This window comes from Triturus cristatus, chromosome 9 (genome assembly GCF_964204655.1).
Source record: "Triturus cristatus chromosome 9, aTriCri1.1, whole genome shotgun sequence".
NCBI classification, from domain to species: Eukaryota; Metazoa; Chordata; class Amphibia; order Caudata; family Salamandridae; genus Triturus; species Triturus cristatus.
The window spans coordinates 656,755,175-656,773,516 of record NC_140592.1 but is presented as its reverse complement, the minus strand read 5'-3'; positions in this window follow the sequence as shown (position 1 = coordinate 656,773,516).

Here is an 18,342-nt window from a genome sequence, read left to right as displayed (position 1 = left end):
TAGTGGCCTAGTTTTGGGCTCCCCTGAGTTTCAGCCAGTCTAAGCAGTCTGCAAGCTTTAACTAGTTCCAGCTGCGAGATTGGCCAACCCAATCTGAAACACATATCTCTTATGTGTAGAAACCAGGGTAGTTTTCCCACCCCTGGGAGTCCTAGAATCGCCTTAAGTTCAGACTGGTAGACTGTTTGTACGGGGGGCGCCCATAGTCTACGCCAGAAGGTCAAAGGTCGCAGACCAATTTCCTCCTCTATGGGTCTGATCCCAAGATCCATACGTAGGGGGATGAGAGGGGTACTTAGCGGTAGACCCAAGAGCTGCCTCATAAGCTTATTCTCAGTTTTAGCCAATCCACCTGCAGGGATATGTCCCCAAAGTTCTGCCCCATACATTACAGCACTCCTGATTTGAACTTTATTAATCTTTGCCAGAGGTCCCTTGAGTCTATATGATGCGTTCCTGAAAGATTTTACTATTCCCCCAGCCGTCTGTGCTAGCCTTAAACCTGCCTTAACTTGCTGCGGGCCCCATCCATATGTTTCAGACAGCATTACACTGAGATAATCAAAAACAGCTACCCTCTTTAACAGGGTACCATTTAAAGAGGTATTTGGGAGAGATGTTTTGCTTGGATTAAAGACCATATACTTGGTTTGCATGTATTGATCTCCAACCCCTTGTCTTTACAAAATAGAGAGAAGCTGTCAAGGATCCTTTGGATGCCCATGGGAGACTTGGATAATAACAAAGTATCATCCGCAAACATCATTGCTGTCACCTTGTCACGGACCAGCTTTGGGGCATCATTGTCAGCTACCTCATTTAATTGATCCACCAAAGCGTTAATAAAAAGACAGAACAATGTAGGGGCCAGAACCCACCCTTGTCTTACACCTCTATTTACAGGGCAAGGGGGAGTTAATTCCCCAAATTTCCCGAATCTCACCTTGTAAAACTTCCAGTGTGCAGACGCTTAATCAGAGACAGCAAGTAGGGCGGAATGCCCATTTGCTCAAGAACCACCCACAGTTTATCTTGAGGTACCAAATCAAAGGCTGATTTAAGATCAACGAAAATCAAATAGAGGCTCCCACCCTCTATTGACACCGTCTTCCAATATAATAATTGGAGCCTGAAGATTTGGTCAATAGTGGAAATATTTTTACAAATACCGGCCTGGTACGCACTCAGAATTTCGTGCTCGTCCACCCAGGACTGAAGACGCTCCAGGAAAATCCTGGCAAACAACTTCTGAGTGATGTCAATCAGGCTGATCGGCCTGTAATTAGTGGGCAGGAGGAGTGAGCCCTTCTTGTGTACTGGAAACATTTCAGCCCCTAACCAGGTGATTTTCATGCCATTTAAAATGGCGTTAAATATTACCCAGAGATAGGGGCCCCAGATATTAGGTTGTTCCCGAAATAGATCCCGAGGGATCTTATATCAACCGGGGGCTTTTCCAAAGGGAAGCTTCCCAATTGCACCCAACACTTCAGTCAGGGTAAACCCTTCATCATCTACAAGGGAATTCCCTTCTGAAGATGGCAAAGTTCCCTCAATGAACTCTATGGCTTCATGTGTGGAAAACAGTGATTGGAAATGACATTTCCAGACGTCGTCAGCGATGTTCGGCTCAATAAGGTGAGTTCTCTGTGAGACTATCTGTACGAACTAAAGTCCAAAATGCCTTTATATTCCTGGTGGAAAGTGCCTGTTTGATGGCATCCCATCTTTCAAGCTCCCAGTTTTTTTTGGATAGCTTTATACTATCACTATATAGAGTCCTTTTTGTTTTAATCAGGGATCTATCTTTAGTTTTTATAGCATAGATAAGGGTGCCCTCTGACTTTTGGCAAGAGTTATTAAACCAAGTAAATTTAGGGCTCCTCTTACCCTTAGAGTGCATCAGGGGATTGAAGATGTTAGTCAGGCTAGTGGTCAGATCCACATCAAAATTTAAAGAATAAAAAGCAGCAGCCTTGTCCGGTGACTGCTTCAGGGTTTCCCATCTAATTCTCCATCTATTATTAGCTAGTGTCAAATTGCTGCCAGAGGAAGAGCTGGTAATTGAGGGACTGTAAAGATCGGGGAGCTTGAGTTCGAGCACCAAAGCATTATGGTCACTGTCGTGTCTCAGCAAGACAACAAAGTCAACAACCCAGTGCCATATGCTTGCTTCCACTAAAATGTAATCCAACAAGTATGATTGCCTTGGTATATTAAAGGTAGGACTTCCCTGGTTGGTCTGACTTGGTACGACCATTACATGCCCTCAGTGCATAAGTCAGTGCTGCACTGATCTGGAGAACCAAGGGAGTCCAGGCCTTTACCGGAAGGAATTTGCGGTTCGGGGATTAACCAAAAGGAATCCTCATCAGTAAGGGAAGAGTCAGTGGGAATAGCTAAAGGCTCAAATTGACAATTAAATCTCCCCCTATAACCATCCTAGTATTCAGGGGTATTAGTTCGATAAATGTGGTTAGCATATCTATGGTCAGGGATTCCTGTGGGAAAGTTACAGAGCGTGAATATATGTTAATAAAGGCTATTTTAATCCTGGTAGTACACGGGATATCATCAGATGAGGTATTCAACTGTTCAACAGTCCAGTCCAGATGTGAAGCAACCCACGTACCTAAGCCCCCCGATGATCTGCCTATGCCCCCCATAGTAGCTAACGCATTAAAAGTTACATAGCCCCTCATAACAATGTCCTCTCTTGCCCATGTCTCCTGGAACATACACACATCATAATCTTGTACAGATTTCCCCCAGTCGGGATTTTGGAGTTTGCTTTTAATACCAGCGATGTTCCAAGACAAGACCCTCAATTTGTGGTCTGAGTTCAAAGTGCCTTCATATACTTTATGGCCAGAGTGGTTGGGGGTTTGTGTAATCTCTGGCTCAGACCCGGAGTCTGATAGACCCGCTTCCGTTAGGGAGCTATTCTTAACCATACTAGGAGTTATGAAATCAGGGTTAAGAAGGGCTAGATTGTTCAACACATTTATATTAACACCATCATAAACTTGAGGTCCCTGATGAGATTCAGGTTGAAACTCCCCTGGTGCATCTTCAATCATGCCAAAAATACTCTGTAGCTGGATCCCAATATTTTTCGGCTTAAACTCTATATTAGACTCCCGAGACCCAAGGCTAGAAGTAAGATCAGGTGGCAAAATAAATCAATCCACCTCTTCAAGGGCCCCAAATCTGTTTGCTACTGCAACATTGTACTGGATTCTAGGGGGTTGGCCTATTGTTGGTTGAGGTTGAAACCAGTATGTTGGAGCTCTAGTGCAAGGGGTCAAGGGTAGTGGATAATTACAAGAATAGAAAAAGTCCAGGGTGTGTGGTTGAATCCCTATAAGCGGTGCATAAGAACGGGAGAACTGGACTGCCAGGATTTGGACTGTCTGGGGATTACTAAAATTAATAACTATACAGTCTCCTTTGATTGATTTGGGGTTGTTGCCAACCCAAGCCACTCTTCAAACTAGTAAAATCTCACCTGCTCTGTCATAGGATAACTGCCCATGCCTGGTAAGCCAAAAAAGGCACTTATTCCTTAATTCCAACTGAGATTCCCTCTGGCCTGGTTTGATTTCAGGTACACCAGTTAGAACCATAACATAGAGGAGAGAGGCTGGAGGTAGATCTATTTTTGGGGTGGCCAATACAATTGGACCTGAGTTCTCACTATCTACATGGTTAAGCCTTTCCCTGCCTGACATCTGCTCAGGGGGGCAAGCCTGCTTCTACATGGCCCTTCATTATTAGGAGCAGGATGGGAGCTCGCATTCTCAGTAGTAAAGGCTCCTGGGGCCAGGAGTTGTCCTCCGTGCTTGGGCCTGGTGGGATCCAGGTTCCTCACAGTGAGACTGAGTGTTTCCCTCATGCACAGTGCTGTGAGCCGCTGCCTTGACAGAACTCATTAAAATTGGACAGAATGGAGCACTAGAATGGCCACATCTATCTAAGGGGGGTTGTCCTGCTCTATCCGTCTGTGAGCTACAGTCTTTCTTCTTCACTACAACAGATAAAATATTAACCGAAGAATTGGCCTGTAAGCGCAGGTCAGGCAACTGACCTCTAACTATATTCCCAAGGTGGAGTGCTAGTTCTTCCTTAACAATGGCTCTCATCTGTGCCTTTAGTTCCACTATCAAATTCCTCACCCATGAGGGACAGTCAGGATCTTTATGAAAATTGGAGGGTGATTCTACCACTCCCCTAAGACTGACAGGTTTATCCTCACTGGAAATTATTTCTGGACTTATCCTTTTCTTAGTTCCAACCCCGTTACCCATTTTGCGCCTAGCAGTCTTGGGTAGAGTAGTGGTTGTTCTGCCTTTACGGGTTGTTGGCTTTACTGGGGAATGTTGTGAAGGTGGTGACAATGTCTCAATTGGGCCAGGCAAAGATTCTAGTAGACCAGAAGTAAATCCAGGACTAGATAGTTCAGACATTGGTGGCTCAGAAGGTTGAAGAAATATGTCTGGGGTTAGGGATAATCGCCTCTCTGTAAGCTCTATTTCAGTCAAGACTACCCCTATAGCTCTCTGAAGCGTCCTATCAATTGAAGTTTGTGGAAGTGGGGCCGGTGACAATGCCGGAAGATGTTTTTTTAGCTACACAACTACGCTTCCCCATGTCCAGAACAAAGGGAAAAAAAACAATACCAGATAACCCCAAAAGTAAGTCCAGGGAGATCAGGCTGTCTCAAGACACAAGGTCGCAAAAAACAGTACAAGAAAATACAAAAAAAAAATACAATCCCAAGGGTCGATTAAACAAATAACCAGTCTGTCGGTGGACAGCTAGGTGAAAGGGTTAAACAATATCCACAAATTGTTTCAGGTGTGTCACCTATTTGCAATATCCCTGGTTCCACCAGCTGCTCCCAATGATGTTGAACGGACCCCGGAAAGTCCTACCAGTTTTGTTGGCACCAAAGCCCAAACTCAAGGAGGGTGGCCCTGCCCTGCCTCTTCCTGGCAATGACGGGCAAGGACGGGCCCGCCCTTGGCCCGGACTTCGCCCGGGTGCCACCCACGCGCGCCCCACGCTGCGGGGGGAGAGGCAGCGCTGTTAGCGCGATGACAGTGCCTCCCCCTCGTTAGCAGCACCTGGGTGAGCAGCGGAGGATGCTGGGACTTGTGGTCTCCTGTGGGCGCAGCAGGCGTCTGATGAAGTGGCGGTGCTTGCGTGGAGATGGACCCTGGGACTCCAATCCCACCAGGGTACACGGAGAGGCAAAGGCAGCCCCCAACAGAGGCAGAGAAACAGGCAACAAGAAGGTGTCCCCTTGTCATTACCGTTAGGCATGGTGGGTGGCAAGGGGGCTTCTTTTTTCACAATTAGTACTTATCTGCCATCCTTTCCCGCATTCACTTTTGATTCACCCATCTCTGGGCAACAGAAAATATTATCAGAAATTTCAATAATGCATTGGTCCTATCTTATTAAACAGAACATCAAAGCCTCAGCAAAGTTATTGTGATAGTATGTTGTTGCAGGGATTCTGCCTGGGAAGAGAACTGTGCAGTGGGATCACAGGGCATCAACATGTAGGGACTGAGTCTCCTTACCACATCAGTACCAAAGGGCCCAAATCCGAATAGCTCACCTGAGATCCTAACCTTCCCAGAGTAACAGGTGAATTGGCAATCTAGACCATGACTCTCCAGTCCCCAAGGGGACCATGGAGACAGACCATCACCTTTAGTTTCTCACTCATGCATGACCATAATAATTGAAAAAGAGACACGAGGAAAGTTTGCAATATTTATTTAAACTATCGTACTCTATTATGAAGTAGTTGTGCTGCTATTACAAAACATATACAACTAAGCAAAGTAATCAAAATTGCTAGCAAACTGTATACAATGAAAAGCCCTATCATGGTGGATGATATATCTGTCTAAGCCTACCCTCACTACGTGAGCACAGGGATATATCAGTGATGTTCAGGATTAACACTGGACCCCATACCTGGCATTTGTAGATCGGTTGTCCACATCTCAGGTTGCACAAGGCTGGTGCGCCAGTTTCAGGACCTTGCCCCTCTCCTAGAATTCGCCTCTCTATTTTCCAAAGGGCAAGTCTTGGTTTATATGATAGGAACTACCGTGTTGGAAAACAGCAGCTGTGCTACTGTGTTGTGTCAAAACGTTAGGAGATGTTGTTGACTGAGCAGAGAAAAACAGCACACCATGTTGTTCGACCCTGTACAAAATTATGAGGGTAAACGTAAGAAGAAATCTGAAGAATTGTGGTCTTTCAGTCTGTTCTATTACATTTCCCACTTTTTCTAAGGTACACCTGGTTAAATTTCTGTAGCCCTCAGAGTTACAAATATAGACATTCCTTGTCAGAGTAAGAGAAAACGGACAAACATTGCACACTGCTGGCTATAAACAATTGTAGGGCAACAGACAGCCCAGAGAGTGTTCAGGGATTATGAGTGGTTTATCCTGCTCCTGAAACCCCTCCTAAGTTAGTACAACACACACACACACACACACACACAACTGATTATATTAGTGAAGTTTATTATATCCCAACCTGGTGCAGAAAATATGGAAAATAATTGTCATAATTATATTACTGAAACTAGTGAAGTGAAGAAAATTAGAGAGAATAATATAAAAACAATTTTGGGACGAGCATGTCTCTTGCTTAGCAAAATGCATTTACACCTGCTCTGAATGACACAACTGCATGTGATATCTGGTATTCTGACCTTTTGTGGAGCTACTTACATACTTAGTGGTACTGACTGCCACACCCATGTAAAGTTACATTTTTATGAGGCATACAAATCTTGAGTGCATGTCAAATGTTTTGCTCGTATATGAATATACCCTAAAGAAATGAAAAGCAAAGTGGTGTTTGACAAAACATGAGCAAGTTGGTTTAAATAAACGCAGCGGCCGGGAGAGGCTTTACAGAATGCACCTAAGGAAAGTCAAGTCTTTCAGTGTACAAAGTTTTGGCTGACATTATATACCTCTTGTGAGTACAATAAAGTAATTTCTGCATTCACTGAAAAAGCATCTCAGTCATAAATTAACAAGTTTGGTCATCTTATAAGTACACAGATGGCTCTCGACCTCGGGGAAAGCTAGTGTGGGCCAGTATGTATGTGTTCCTGATGTCCGACATGAGGAGCACATGATCACTAAATGTGGTGCGCATGTCTTGTCCTGATTGGTTGAGTGTTTCTATCTATGTGTGGTATCTACCTTTGTTGTATTTCTGGGGAACTCAAGCCTTTGGCCTGACGTGTCATATTGGGGCCACTTTCTTCTGACCTGTTTTTGGTGCAACTATCTATCTGTGTAATCGATCAGGGTTTTCCCTGAGTTCGCGTTTGTCTTTGGGTTAAGAGAGAGACCCCACCTGTGACCTGCCATTCGATAGGCGTGGGTGTGGGTTGCAGGACCTGCCTGACCACGTATCTCTGACTCAGGGTTGATGGGGAGGTCACCATGGGTAAATCCAACAGCAATGATACAGGTTCACTGGAGCTCCTAAAAATATTATGGCAGTCACTGGTATAATTTTTATCAACATACGCAACATTGTGCTTGCAGTTGTCATAGCTTACATTGAGATTGTCTTTACTGATACTGGCATAGTTATGTGTGCCTAGATCATGGCGTACATCTGCACATTGCTTTTACTGGTAACAACATTGTCATTCGTGCAAGGATTATTGCATATATTGACATCGTTGTTGCCAATATCAACACTGTTGTGCGGTCATAGATTATGGAATTTATTAACATAGCATTGATGGGTATTGACATAGTTATGCTGGCACATGTTAGAGTATAAATTGATATCACATTTATTGGTATTGCCGTTGTCGGGCATGCACATAATATGGTATTCATTGACATTGCATTTACCCATTCCAACCAATGCATGTTGTGTAAAGTGTGCATGTTATCAGTAATTCATGAGTATGTGAGTTCAACATTACTGAGACCTGTGTGTTCCATTTTAGATTACTCTTACATGGTACAAATTAAAGGTTAATGGGCAAAATTCTGATCAACTGCGGTGGTTCAGCGTCGAACACAGTGCCTGTTTTTTTTGGTGATGCTTTTTAAAGTTCATTCATTAACCCAGTATTTCTCCCAATTTTTTTGTTTTTTTCAGACAGCACAGTTTGAAATAGGAAAACATTGCTCACTCTTTCAAAGTTGTGCCATCTGGAAACGTGCTTTAACTCAGAGAAAAAAAGGTTACATGAAAACACTCTAAAAAGTGCAAATGCATAAAACAAGTGGTTAGTTGGGTGCTTAGTCATTGAAACCGATCCTCATGCAGCCTATGGTATGGCTTCCCCATACAGTGGAATTGTGTTGCCTGCATTTCTGAACTGGAGAGTGTAACCTTACACACTGGAGTGTGGAAGGTTAGAGAAAAAGCGGAAATTATATGGTGAGGAGATTGCTGATTAGTCATTTCTGAGCACTGCCAATTGAATTAATGGTAGGACAGTGGGTGTTAGTTAGTAAATCATTTTGAAAGAGGAATGAGAGATGCTAAACTGGTCTTTCCCCTTTTGTCTTTTCTTTAGTGCTACTCCAGGAAGACTGGTGGTAGCCAGATGCAGAGGTTTTGTATGTCATTGTGCTCAGATTTTAGGTACTTCTACCCAGAGCCAGCATCTTCACTGCCTGCTGTGAGAGCTTTCACCTTTTATTAAGACTACACTGCAAAAAGAACATAAAAAATTAAAAGGAACCACCCCATACTGGATCCTGGGTCTTGACAGTTGGATCAATGCCACTTGTTCAGGAAGTGTATACATGTGGGACTCAAAGTTACCTTACTTGGTTCCAGTTTCAGGCCATCACGACTAAAGGAGAGAGTGCTTCTAAGAGTACTTGAAGAGCTGCTGAGATCCAGGGCTTGTGTCTGCCGGACTCTTATACTTAAAGGGATATTACATGTAGTCTTCTCATCTTGGCAGATGAGCAATGGGTCTCACACTGACCTGGGATCTTGCGTGAGCTGCTTGCATTTAAGCGTAACAGTGTTTATATATCAGGAAAAACCATCTTGTGAACTGAACATTGTGAGCTTTACTACAGAGTTATGTGAGATTTACGCTTTACCAATAACCCCAATAACTGCCTAGTCAAATAAAAATGTACCCGCCCATGGATCACCATAACCAGGGATGTTGCTCAACTGCACTTATATGAACCCACGCTTGCTTTTTAATCTAGTCACCTGATTTCTGAGCAGATATCTATTTATTTTATTTTAATTTATTTTAAGGTATTTATAACGCGCACAGGAACTCGATAGAGTGTCCCGGCGCGAAAGCTAAAGCATCAGAGGGAACTAAAGCAGAGTAAGAGCGGGATAGTCTAGTTGAACAGGAAGGATTTTAGCTTTTTCCTAAAATGAGCGGGATTCTTCAGATTGCGTAATTCCAGGGGGAGTGAATTCCAATAAGTTGCGTCAAGATAAGACAGGGAAATGCCGCCTTTATGTTTCAGACGAAACCTAGGGACAGACGCAAGAAGCATGTTCGAGGAGCGCAGACACCTGCCAGGGATATAAAACTGAAAACGTTTCCTAAAATAGGCAGGGCCATACTCATAAAGGGCAGCATGAGCAATGGTAATAGCCTTAAACTTTATCCTAGCTTTTACTGGCAACCAGTGTAGATTATGTAAGTGATGCCTAACACTGGAGTGCTGAGGAAGATCCAGTAGGAGACGAGCGGCAGCATTCTGAACCACCTGAAGTCTGTCCAGAAGGTAACATGGCATAACCCCATAGCATCTGTAGTATGCAATTGTGTAATGATTAAGATTTTTTGTGTGTGGTGTCTCATTTTGGGGTGAAACCCTGAGCTGGACAGTGACTATAGTTTAAGTGTTTGGGCTGTGAGTCCTTATCACCCACACTTCCTCTCTGAAAATGAATTTCACTGCTAACCCCCACTACTGTGAGAGTCAAGTGTGGAAGGGTACACTTGGCACAGTTTTCAAAGCCATAGTAGGATGTAACCTAGGACACGAGTGGAAAATGACACCAACCACTACTTGTGGCCTAGTAGTCCCTGCTTGTTCTCTGGCCTCCGAAGAGGGTCTTACAAATACCAAATAATATGGTTTGTTAGCAAGAATCCTAGCCCACATTCATTCACAGGCTTTCCGATCTATATATAATTATCCCTGCATACCTTGGTACACCCTCATGAATAGGCTTCAGGCTTATCATTAATACACAAAACACTGTCAAGATGGGGGGACGGGGAGTGATGAGGAAAAAAATAGGTCCAGTATAAGGCAGACGACAACCTATTCTGGTTGCGCATAAGGAAAAGGAAGAAAAAGGAGCGAATGAGGTGCAGTCTCTATGTATGCAGTTGGAACTAGATCAAGGTGGGGGAATTTCTCCTTTTGGAAATAGTGCACTCACACACTCTTGTGAGTGTCATGCTTCATCATCGGGCGTGCTCTCCGCTGCTGTCCCCCACGGGCCCCGCGAGAATGCTCTTTATCGGAGATCTTTTAGGAGACGCCGCAGTTGTACATGTGGGTGTGTGGGCCTAAAAGATGTGAGAGTGAGTTAAAATTACCTCGGGGACCTTTAACAAGCGCGAAACATGTTTACCAGGTCTCACTTTCACACACACTCACGGATAATGACAGCAGCAGAATAATACTCTTCCCTCTATTATATTTGTTTATTAGAGGTTCTCCATGTCCCTTATTTTTTACTCTTACCTCCCGGACCCTTGAATAAAATTTGACTTCAAGATACCGCTGAGGTAATTTTAACTCACTCTCACATCTTTTAGGCCCACACACCCACATGCACAACTGCGGCATCTCCTAAACGATCTCCGACAAAGAGCCCTCTCGCATGGCCCGTAGGGGACAGCAGCGCCGCCCCCACGTGGCGCAACGCCCGATGATGGAGCATGACACTCGCAAGAGTTCGTGAGGGCACTATTTCTAAAAGGAGAAATTCCCCCACCTTCATCTAGTTCCAACTGCATACATAGAGACTACACCTCGTTCTCTCCTTTTCTTCCTTTTCCTTATGCGCAACCGGAATAGGTTATCATTAATACAGACACGGTTGCCAGGTATGCAGATGGTACACCTCTTCTTCCTAAGAGAGTTGCGTTTATACAGGTTTTTCCTGATTATGATGCTGGCCTAGCAGGACTTCTTTGTAACCTTTGGTTAGGTTTGGGTGCATAGTAACCTGTTGCTGCATGAGCACACTTAGTAGCCTGTTACCTGGTTCCTCTGCTTAGTGACATGTTGCTGAGGAGAGTGGCATGGCAACCACTCCCCATAAGAAGTTTGCACAATTCACTGAAACATACAAATATGCTTTCTTAGTCTCTGTCAAACATCTGTTGGACTGTGTAATGTTGTTTCTTCTGACTCAGGAACTGGTTCATGTCAGGTCAGTGTAGCATCTAGTCCAACTCGGATGGAATTTACATCAAGTTAGATCTTCAGCGTAAGAATACAACAGGCATTTTTATTGACTCCATGAAAGCATGACCTTATGGTGTCAAATGCTGCTTTACAATCTAGAGAATGAGAATAGAAGTGTCCCATCTTTGTGTGATTTATTAAGAGACCACTGATATATTTAAAAATTAGAATTAATTGTGCACAGAACTTGCCTTCAATAGTCACATAGCTTAGGTTTTGCTTCTGGAAGTCTCATTGTGTTCTTCTTGGTCTCCGCAATGACCAGAATGTCCTTTCTGTAGTTTAGACAGTTTGCGTTGTCATGAATTATATTACGAGGCAGCACGAAGCCACTTTTTTTGGCTTAATGCTGCCTCGTAAATATTGTCCCCTTTTACACAGTTTTCTGCATTAAAGTTGCGTGCCATAGGTGTTGCTTGGGGCGTTCCCAGCAAATCCATGGCATTTTGACACTGCCCCAGATTTACGAAAAATTGTAAATCTGATGCAGCGCCAAAAACTAACGCCTCCCCAGGCGAGGACTAAGGGTGGCGCAACGAGGAGAAATATCATGATTTGTCCTCGTTTTTCCCTTTTCTATGTGTGCTGTATTTTGCAGCACACCTAGAAAATGGAAAAAGCCTCTTGTAATTGTTTTTATGAAGGAAGATTTCCTTTCCCGCACAAAAACAATCATCCCCTCAATGCAGGCCTGCTTGCACCATGGTGCATAGGTGCATGCTTTGGTGCAGGGTAGCCCATTGTGTGCCAGCGCAGTAGAAAAGGACAGGAATACGCGGTATCTTATAGATACCGCGCATTCCTGCCCTATTCTTTTGCCCTAGGACAGCGTAGCAGGAAGGCCTGCTGTGCTGCTCTACGCCCAAAACACATAAATGATGCCTCTAATCTCTACTTCAAGCAGCCCTTCTAAGGATGAAACATCAACACCGAGGCTTTTATTTTGATATAGTTTCGTGAGAGTAGTAAATATCATGATATATTGTGACAGTCCTTCTAGTTATGCTGATATGAAACTTTTTAGGATTAAGCCTGGAAATGAACTTGGCCATGTTGAGTTGGTGAATCATATCTTGGGTAAGGAAAGCCGGATGTCACTCTTTTGAAAGACGGGTTGGACTGCATAATTTGATCTTTGCTGTCTTTATTGGGATGGAGCTATAGCTACATTATAATCCATGGGGTGGTTTCTGTGACAGGATGAATAATTCATTACTAGTATTTGTATTTCTGCCTCTACCTGGTTTTGAATACTGAATGTAGTTTCCGGAAATGTTCAACCATATGTCTGAACAGTTCATAGTATGCAGCTTCATTGATCTGTTTTCAGATTGCCAAGATATCAACAAAGGATTTTGGGAACAGTTTCACAATATTTTGTTCTCATAGACTTGTTATTGGTGAGATTATGTGGTAGAGTGCCTGAAGTAAGCTTATTATGATAGCAAATTGAAAGTGCAATGCACAACCGGTGTCTGCACAGCTTCTAATATGTAGAGGTCATTCCTCCACAAAATGGCATTATCAGTCAAATAGGAACAAAAATATAATTTGTAGGGAAATGATGGGAGAGCCATATGCATACATATTTACATTGGATGGCAAACGTTGTGTACCTGCGGCAGCGCTGCAAACGCCATATCAGACACAACAATTAAGGCGGCTCTGAGTCAACAAGGAATGGAAATTTCACCTATGTCCTTAAAAGTCCAGTATTAGATCCTTGATTTCATTCATTCTCATTCGAACTGTGCTTATGGGGAATTGACAGACTCCGTTACCTGCCGCCGCTGAGGGAACCGCTCACACCATCGCCACGCCAGCGCTGCTGGCGCTGCTGTCTTGGGTACTCCTTGCTGTTCGCCTCCCCCGCTGCCGCCATCACCATACTTGCGGTCGAGAGCGGGGGGAGACTACAGCCCCCAAGCACCCCTGCGGCCGCTGACGCCGCCAACGCGCCCGGAGGCGCTTTAAAAACACGCGCCTTCCTCCGCGTCGTGGGACACGCGCGGGCGGCGCCGGGCTGAGCCCGGGCAGAGGGCGGGCCGTCTGTGGCCGTCCGGGGCAGGAGGAGGCAGGGCAGGGCCACCCCTCTATCATCTGCATCTCGTCTTGGTGAGTCTAAAGAACCTTTTAAATATGGAGTCTGTAAATGCTGGTATCACACAGGATGATTTTCCGTTCCCCCCTGCTACATTTGAGTCCCTACTTGAAAATGCACTGAACTTGGTATCAAGTAAAATAGCTGACACTGAAAGAAGAATGTCCATGAGCTGTTCTCACAATATTATTCAGTCGACATCACTGTCAAATAGCCCTGGGATTCCTCTATCACCAGCTGTTGTAATTACAAAACCGGTATTAGTACCACCACCACCCGTATCCCTGTTGTCTGAAACTGCTCCTACTATCACAATCGCCTCCCAGGATGATGTCATTACTGTGGGACCTACTGACACCAGTAATAAACAGGGAGGGGAAAAACGCAAAAGGGGTACTACCAAACCTAGTGCCAATAAAAGGAAAAGACCCCCAACGAGCAAGAATCAGCCGACGCCTCAGTGCCTGTGGAATAAACAAAAATTCACTGAGGCACAAATTGCTCATGTTGTGGACAAAGACATCGTGGTTGCGGATGAGGATACTCTTACCGCAACCACCGTTGACTCAAGTGGGCCTTCTAACACTATATGGACCCAAACAACACTAATGGGAGATAATTACCATCTCACGAAACAGAATGGGAACCTTATAGAAACTATAGTGGACACTATTTTTAATCGACTAGAAAAGCTAATGATCAATCAGTTTAATAATGTTTTTAAAAGACTTGACAGATTAGATAACCTGGTTAAGAACGAAGAAGCAAAAAGAAAGGGATCTGTCATCCTGGATCAAATCAGAGCTGACCGTCTCGTAAAACAACTTGAATCTGTAAGCAACACTATGTCACTAAAGAAACAGGAAGTTTCCATCTTACCGGGCGGTGGCACGAGTAATCCTGGAACATCAGCCCATTCTCCTGCACTACCTACAATCCAACCACGATCTGCTAATGGAGGGAAGAATCTGACAAAATCCAATTTACCTCCCAAATCTACCCCAACTCCTGCACCTAGACAAACTGCCCCTTCTGTTAGTATTAATAAAAACGCCAGCAACCTTAAACACGGTCCCATCTACCCTATAACAGCAACAAGACCAACTGCTGATAACAATAAAGGTACTGGGCATGTAGGGACAAACAAGCCTTTTAAACACCAAGGGCCCGCCTTACACTTGCCACCGGATGCTTGTCCCTACGTTCTAGTTCTTGCAGGAGTTCCACCGTTGAGGGAGGAACAGGGGGAATCATGGGTGCAACTGCAAAATAAATGCATAGACTGGCTAACTAAGCATAAAGGTGTTGGATTTGATATTTCCAGAGAGATTCTATCGGCTCGTAGGGTGTCCTGGGTTGGCCCCTTAATTAAAGATAAGGAAGGCGACTGTATTGTTCTCAATTTTAAAAACCCTGGTACCGTAAGATTTTTGCTCAACAGGAATGGTAACGGTTTTGCCATTTCTACAGTTGTATCTATGTTACCTTTGAGTTACTTTTACAGACAACCCACAATGCAATCACGGCCACCCTTAATGCAATACCAATTACCACCAATGCATTTCCAGTCACCCTTTACACAATTCCAGCCAACCCTACCTCCGCTCAATATGTTTAACAGATTTGCACCTTTGTCAGATTTGGATATGTTAGACTGACCCTCATTGACTAATTCAGCCGATTCTTCATCATTGGAATCAATTGCTGAAATCATGGAAGTCCCACAACCTCTATCTTGGACTGTAGAGAAAGAAAAACCCACAAACCATAGACTATTTTCCCAGGATTCCGAACTATCTTTTGTAAGTTGGAATATAGCGGGACTTAATACTAAAATGAAAATTAAAGAATGGTTAGAATGGGTTAAAAATAATTGTGACATACTGATGCTACAAGAGACTTGGTGTACAACTACACCTACAATGGAAGGTTTTTGTTGTTATAATCTAAAGGCTTCTGTTTCAACCATGGGTCGCCCCAGTGGGGGTTTATCTATTTGGACTAAAATAAAATCCGGGGTACAAACAAAATTGATCCCTACCCCGGGTAAATGTTTTATGGCTATGAAGTACATTAACAGGATGAAATTATGTTTAATCAATTTTTATAATAATGATTTTGTTACTCGCCCCAATGACAATTGTGAGAAGTTGGCCTGGTAAATGATGCTCACTAGTTAAAGTGATCACCTTGTACCATGCCAAGCAACCCTTATGGTGTGGTTGTAAGTCAACCTTTTCGGACTAGCTGCCCTAGTGGTAGCGTAGGCTAAGCAGTCTTTGAGGCTAAACTCGTGAAGCGTGTTAAGCCAGCTGTTTTACCACATGCAACCCCCTTTTATACCAATGAAAGGACACCACACAGATATATATTCAAAATATATATGTATTTATTTCTCAAAGTAACCCCTAGTCTCTTTATGAGCACAGGAGCACAAATCGTCAAACAAGATTATCACAGAATACACAGAAGTTGCACGTTATATGGATAGGCCCTGGTGGCCACTCAAACCATATACTAAAATAGTGGTATAAGTACCACGAACAGAAAAGGGAAAAGGCCTAGGGCCTCTAGAATCGCTGGGCCTACAAGGAGCTAACGTCAGTTAGTGACCAGGAGGTCCACGGGTGGCGTGTGCAGAGCAAATAGTCACACGCGTGCTCCCATAGGTTTCAATGGGTGCGTAAAAAGTACAAAGTTACTGCAAAGAGGATCTTCCGGAGGGACTAGGAACTCAAGATTTGGAACACAGGCACTAGAGATGTAATACTACACTTGGGCACAGGTGTGCCAGCTTTACCTCACCCACAGGAAGCGGGTGCATAGGCCTCGAAGTGCGTCGGGTTTCTTCTATCTGTTCCGTGGAGCCTGAAGACAAAGATGCTGCAGGCGGTCGGTCCGGGAGAGATGCAGTGGATCCAAGAGTGGATCGGAGATGTTGAAGACCTGTAAGCAGAGGGGACAGTGTTCACAGTCACTAGCCAGTGACCGGCGTGGCACCAGGTGAGTACCAGGCAATGTCGGGTGCAAACAGGAAGAAAAGGTGTAGCTTGTCTCTGCAGCCACGTAGTCCCTGGAGGTCGACGACGTCCAGGAGTCGGTTCACGAGCTGTCCCACGCAGGCTCTCGCTGTCGGCGGTGTCGGCGACTTGATCGAAGCAAACAAGCCTTGGCAAAAGCAATTGTTGTAGGAGATGAAATAAGCTGATGGTTCTGACCAGCAAGGTCAGAAGGACTGCTCCTTTGGAGGGGAGCAAGGGCCAGTCTGGAGCAACCAGACCAGCGGTGTATTTCTTGAAGTTCGTCGCCAAGATGGCTACTAGCCAGCGGGCCAGCAACCGGTTAGGCGCGTCGAGTGGCAAAATGCAGAAGGGCCCCACGCAGATCGTGGAGATGCTGGAGGGCTCACCTTTGGTGCAGATGCTGCTCGGGTGTTGGGCTTCTCAGATCCCAAAGCACAACTTGGAGGGAGCCTCGGTTGTTGCACTTGTCAGCTTGTCTTAGTCGTTCCAAGATGGCTGGCTCCACGTGTCTCGGTGCCTCCACGGGTCTCCTCTTTTCAGGGACTGTGGATCGGGCGGTGAGAGGTCTGGAGGTCCAGGTCTTGTCAGTCTCTGGGCTCGGGCTCCGGCGGGAGGCGGCGGCAAAGCAGACGTTGATTCGCTGGATGGTGCTTGCGTTAGCAAGGTGGTCACTCCCTGACCACAGGGGAGATTGGCTTCAGTCCTCTGTGCAGCAGAGCGTCGAAGTTCCCGTCTTCTTCTTAGTATTAAGTTGATTCCAGGATGTCTGAAGTCTTAGGACACAGCTCCTACCTTTAAGCGGATTCTAGGGGCCGGACTACCTGCTAGGTCCCTCCCTATGGGTGGGACCAGGAAGGGGGGTGGTTACACCCCCAATCCTTTGTCCAGCTCGCCCCAGGCCCGGGACTGGTGTGCCCCAGGACCGGTTTGAACTGGCATATGCACCGAGGCTCCTTGTGAGCCACAGGCATGTCTGGTTTCTTTCAAGCCCTACCTGACCAATACACAAAATCCTGTCTGGGGTGGTGCACGCACCTCCCCTGGCAGGAAACCCTTTGTCCACACCTCCCAAGCTGGAAGGACTCCCAGCAGCAGGAGGGCAGACTTGTGTCTGTGGTGGCAGCATCCATTTTGTGGAGCTGAGGCTATGTCTGATTTTACCCGGGTTTCAGGTACTGTACATGTCGTGTCCCTCTAGAAGGGTGGAATGCTAACCCCGTCACCAGAATTGGCGAGGGGTTAGTATTCCAATTCGTATGACACCTTACTCGACATGTTTTGATAAAGCCAAACCAAAGATAGCATTTAACCGCGAGGTTCATAATGCACTTAAGAGTATATGGTATGACGATATCTGGAAACAGTAGAAGGAAGTTGTTCCGACCACTGCAGACAGGCTCAGCTCATGCCAGAGCACCATCTCACATGGAACCAAGCACTCTGCCTTCAGGATTGTTAAGGCCTGCCATAGGAGTGACTTATAGGTTACCAGGTGTCCCATTTAAGGTTAGGTATAGGTATACTACACCTAAGTAAGAGGTGATTACACCAACTTACCCCAGCTGAGTGATCAGCCAGTTGTGTCAGATTGTTAGGCCAAGCCTGGGGTGGCATAATACATGCTTCAGCCCCTGGCAGGCCTTGGGTACACCAATGCCCTGGGTACCTAGTGTACACTGGTACAGGGGCTGACAGGGTGATCCACTTCCAATTGGTTATGCACCTAGGG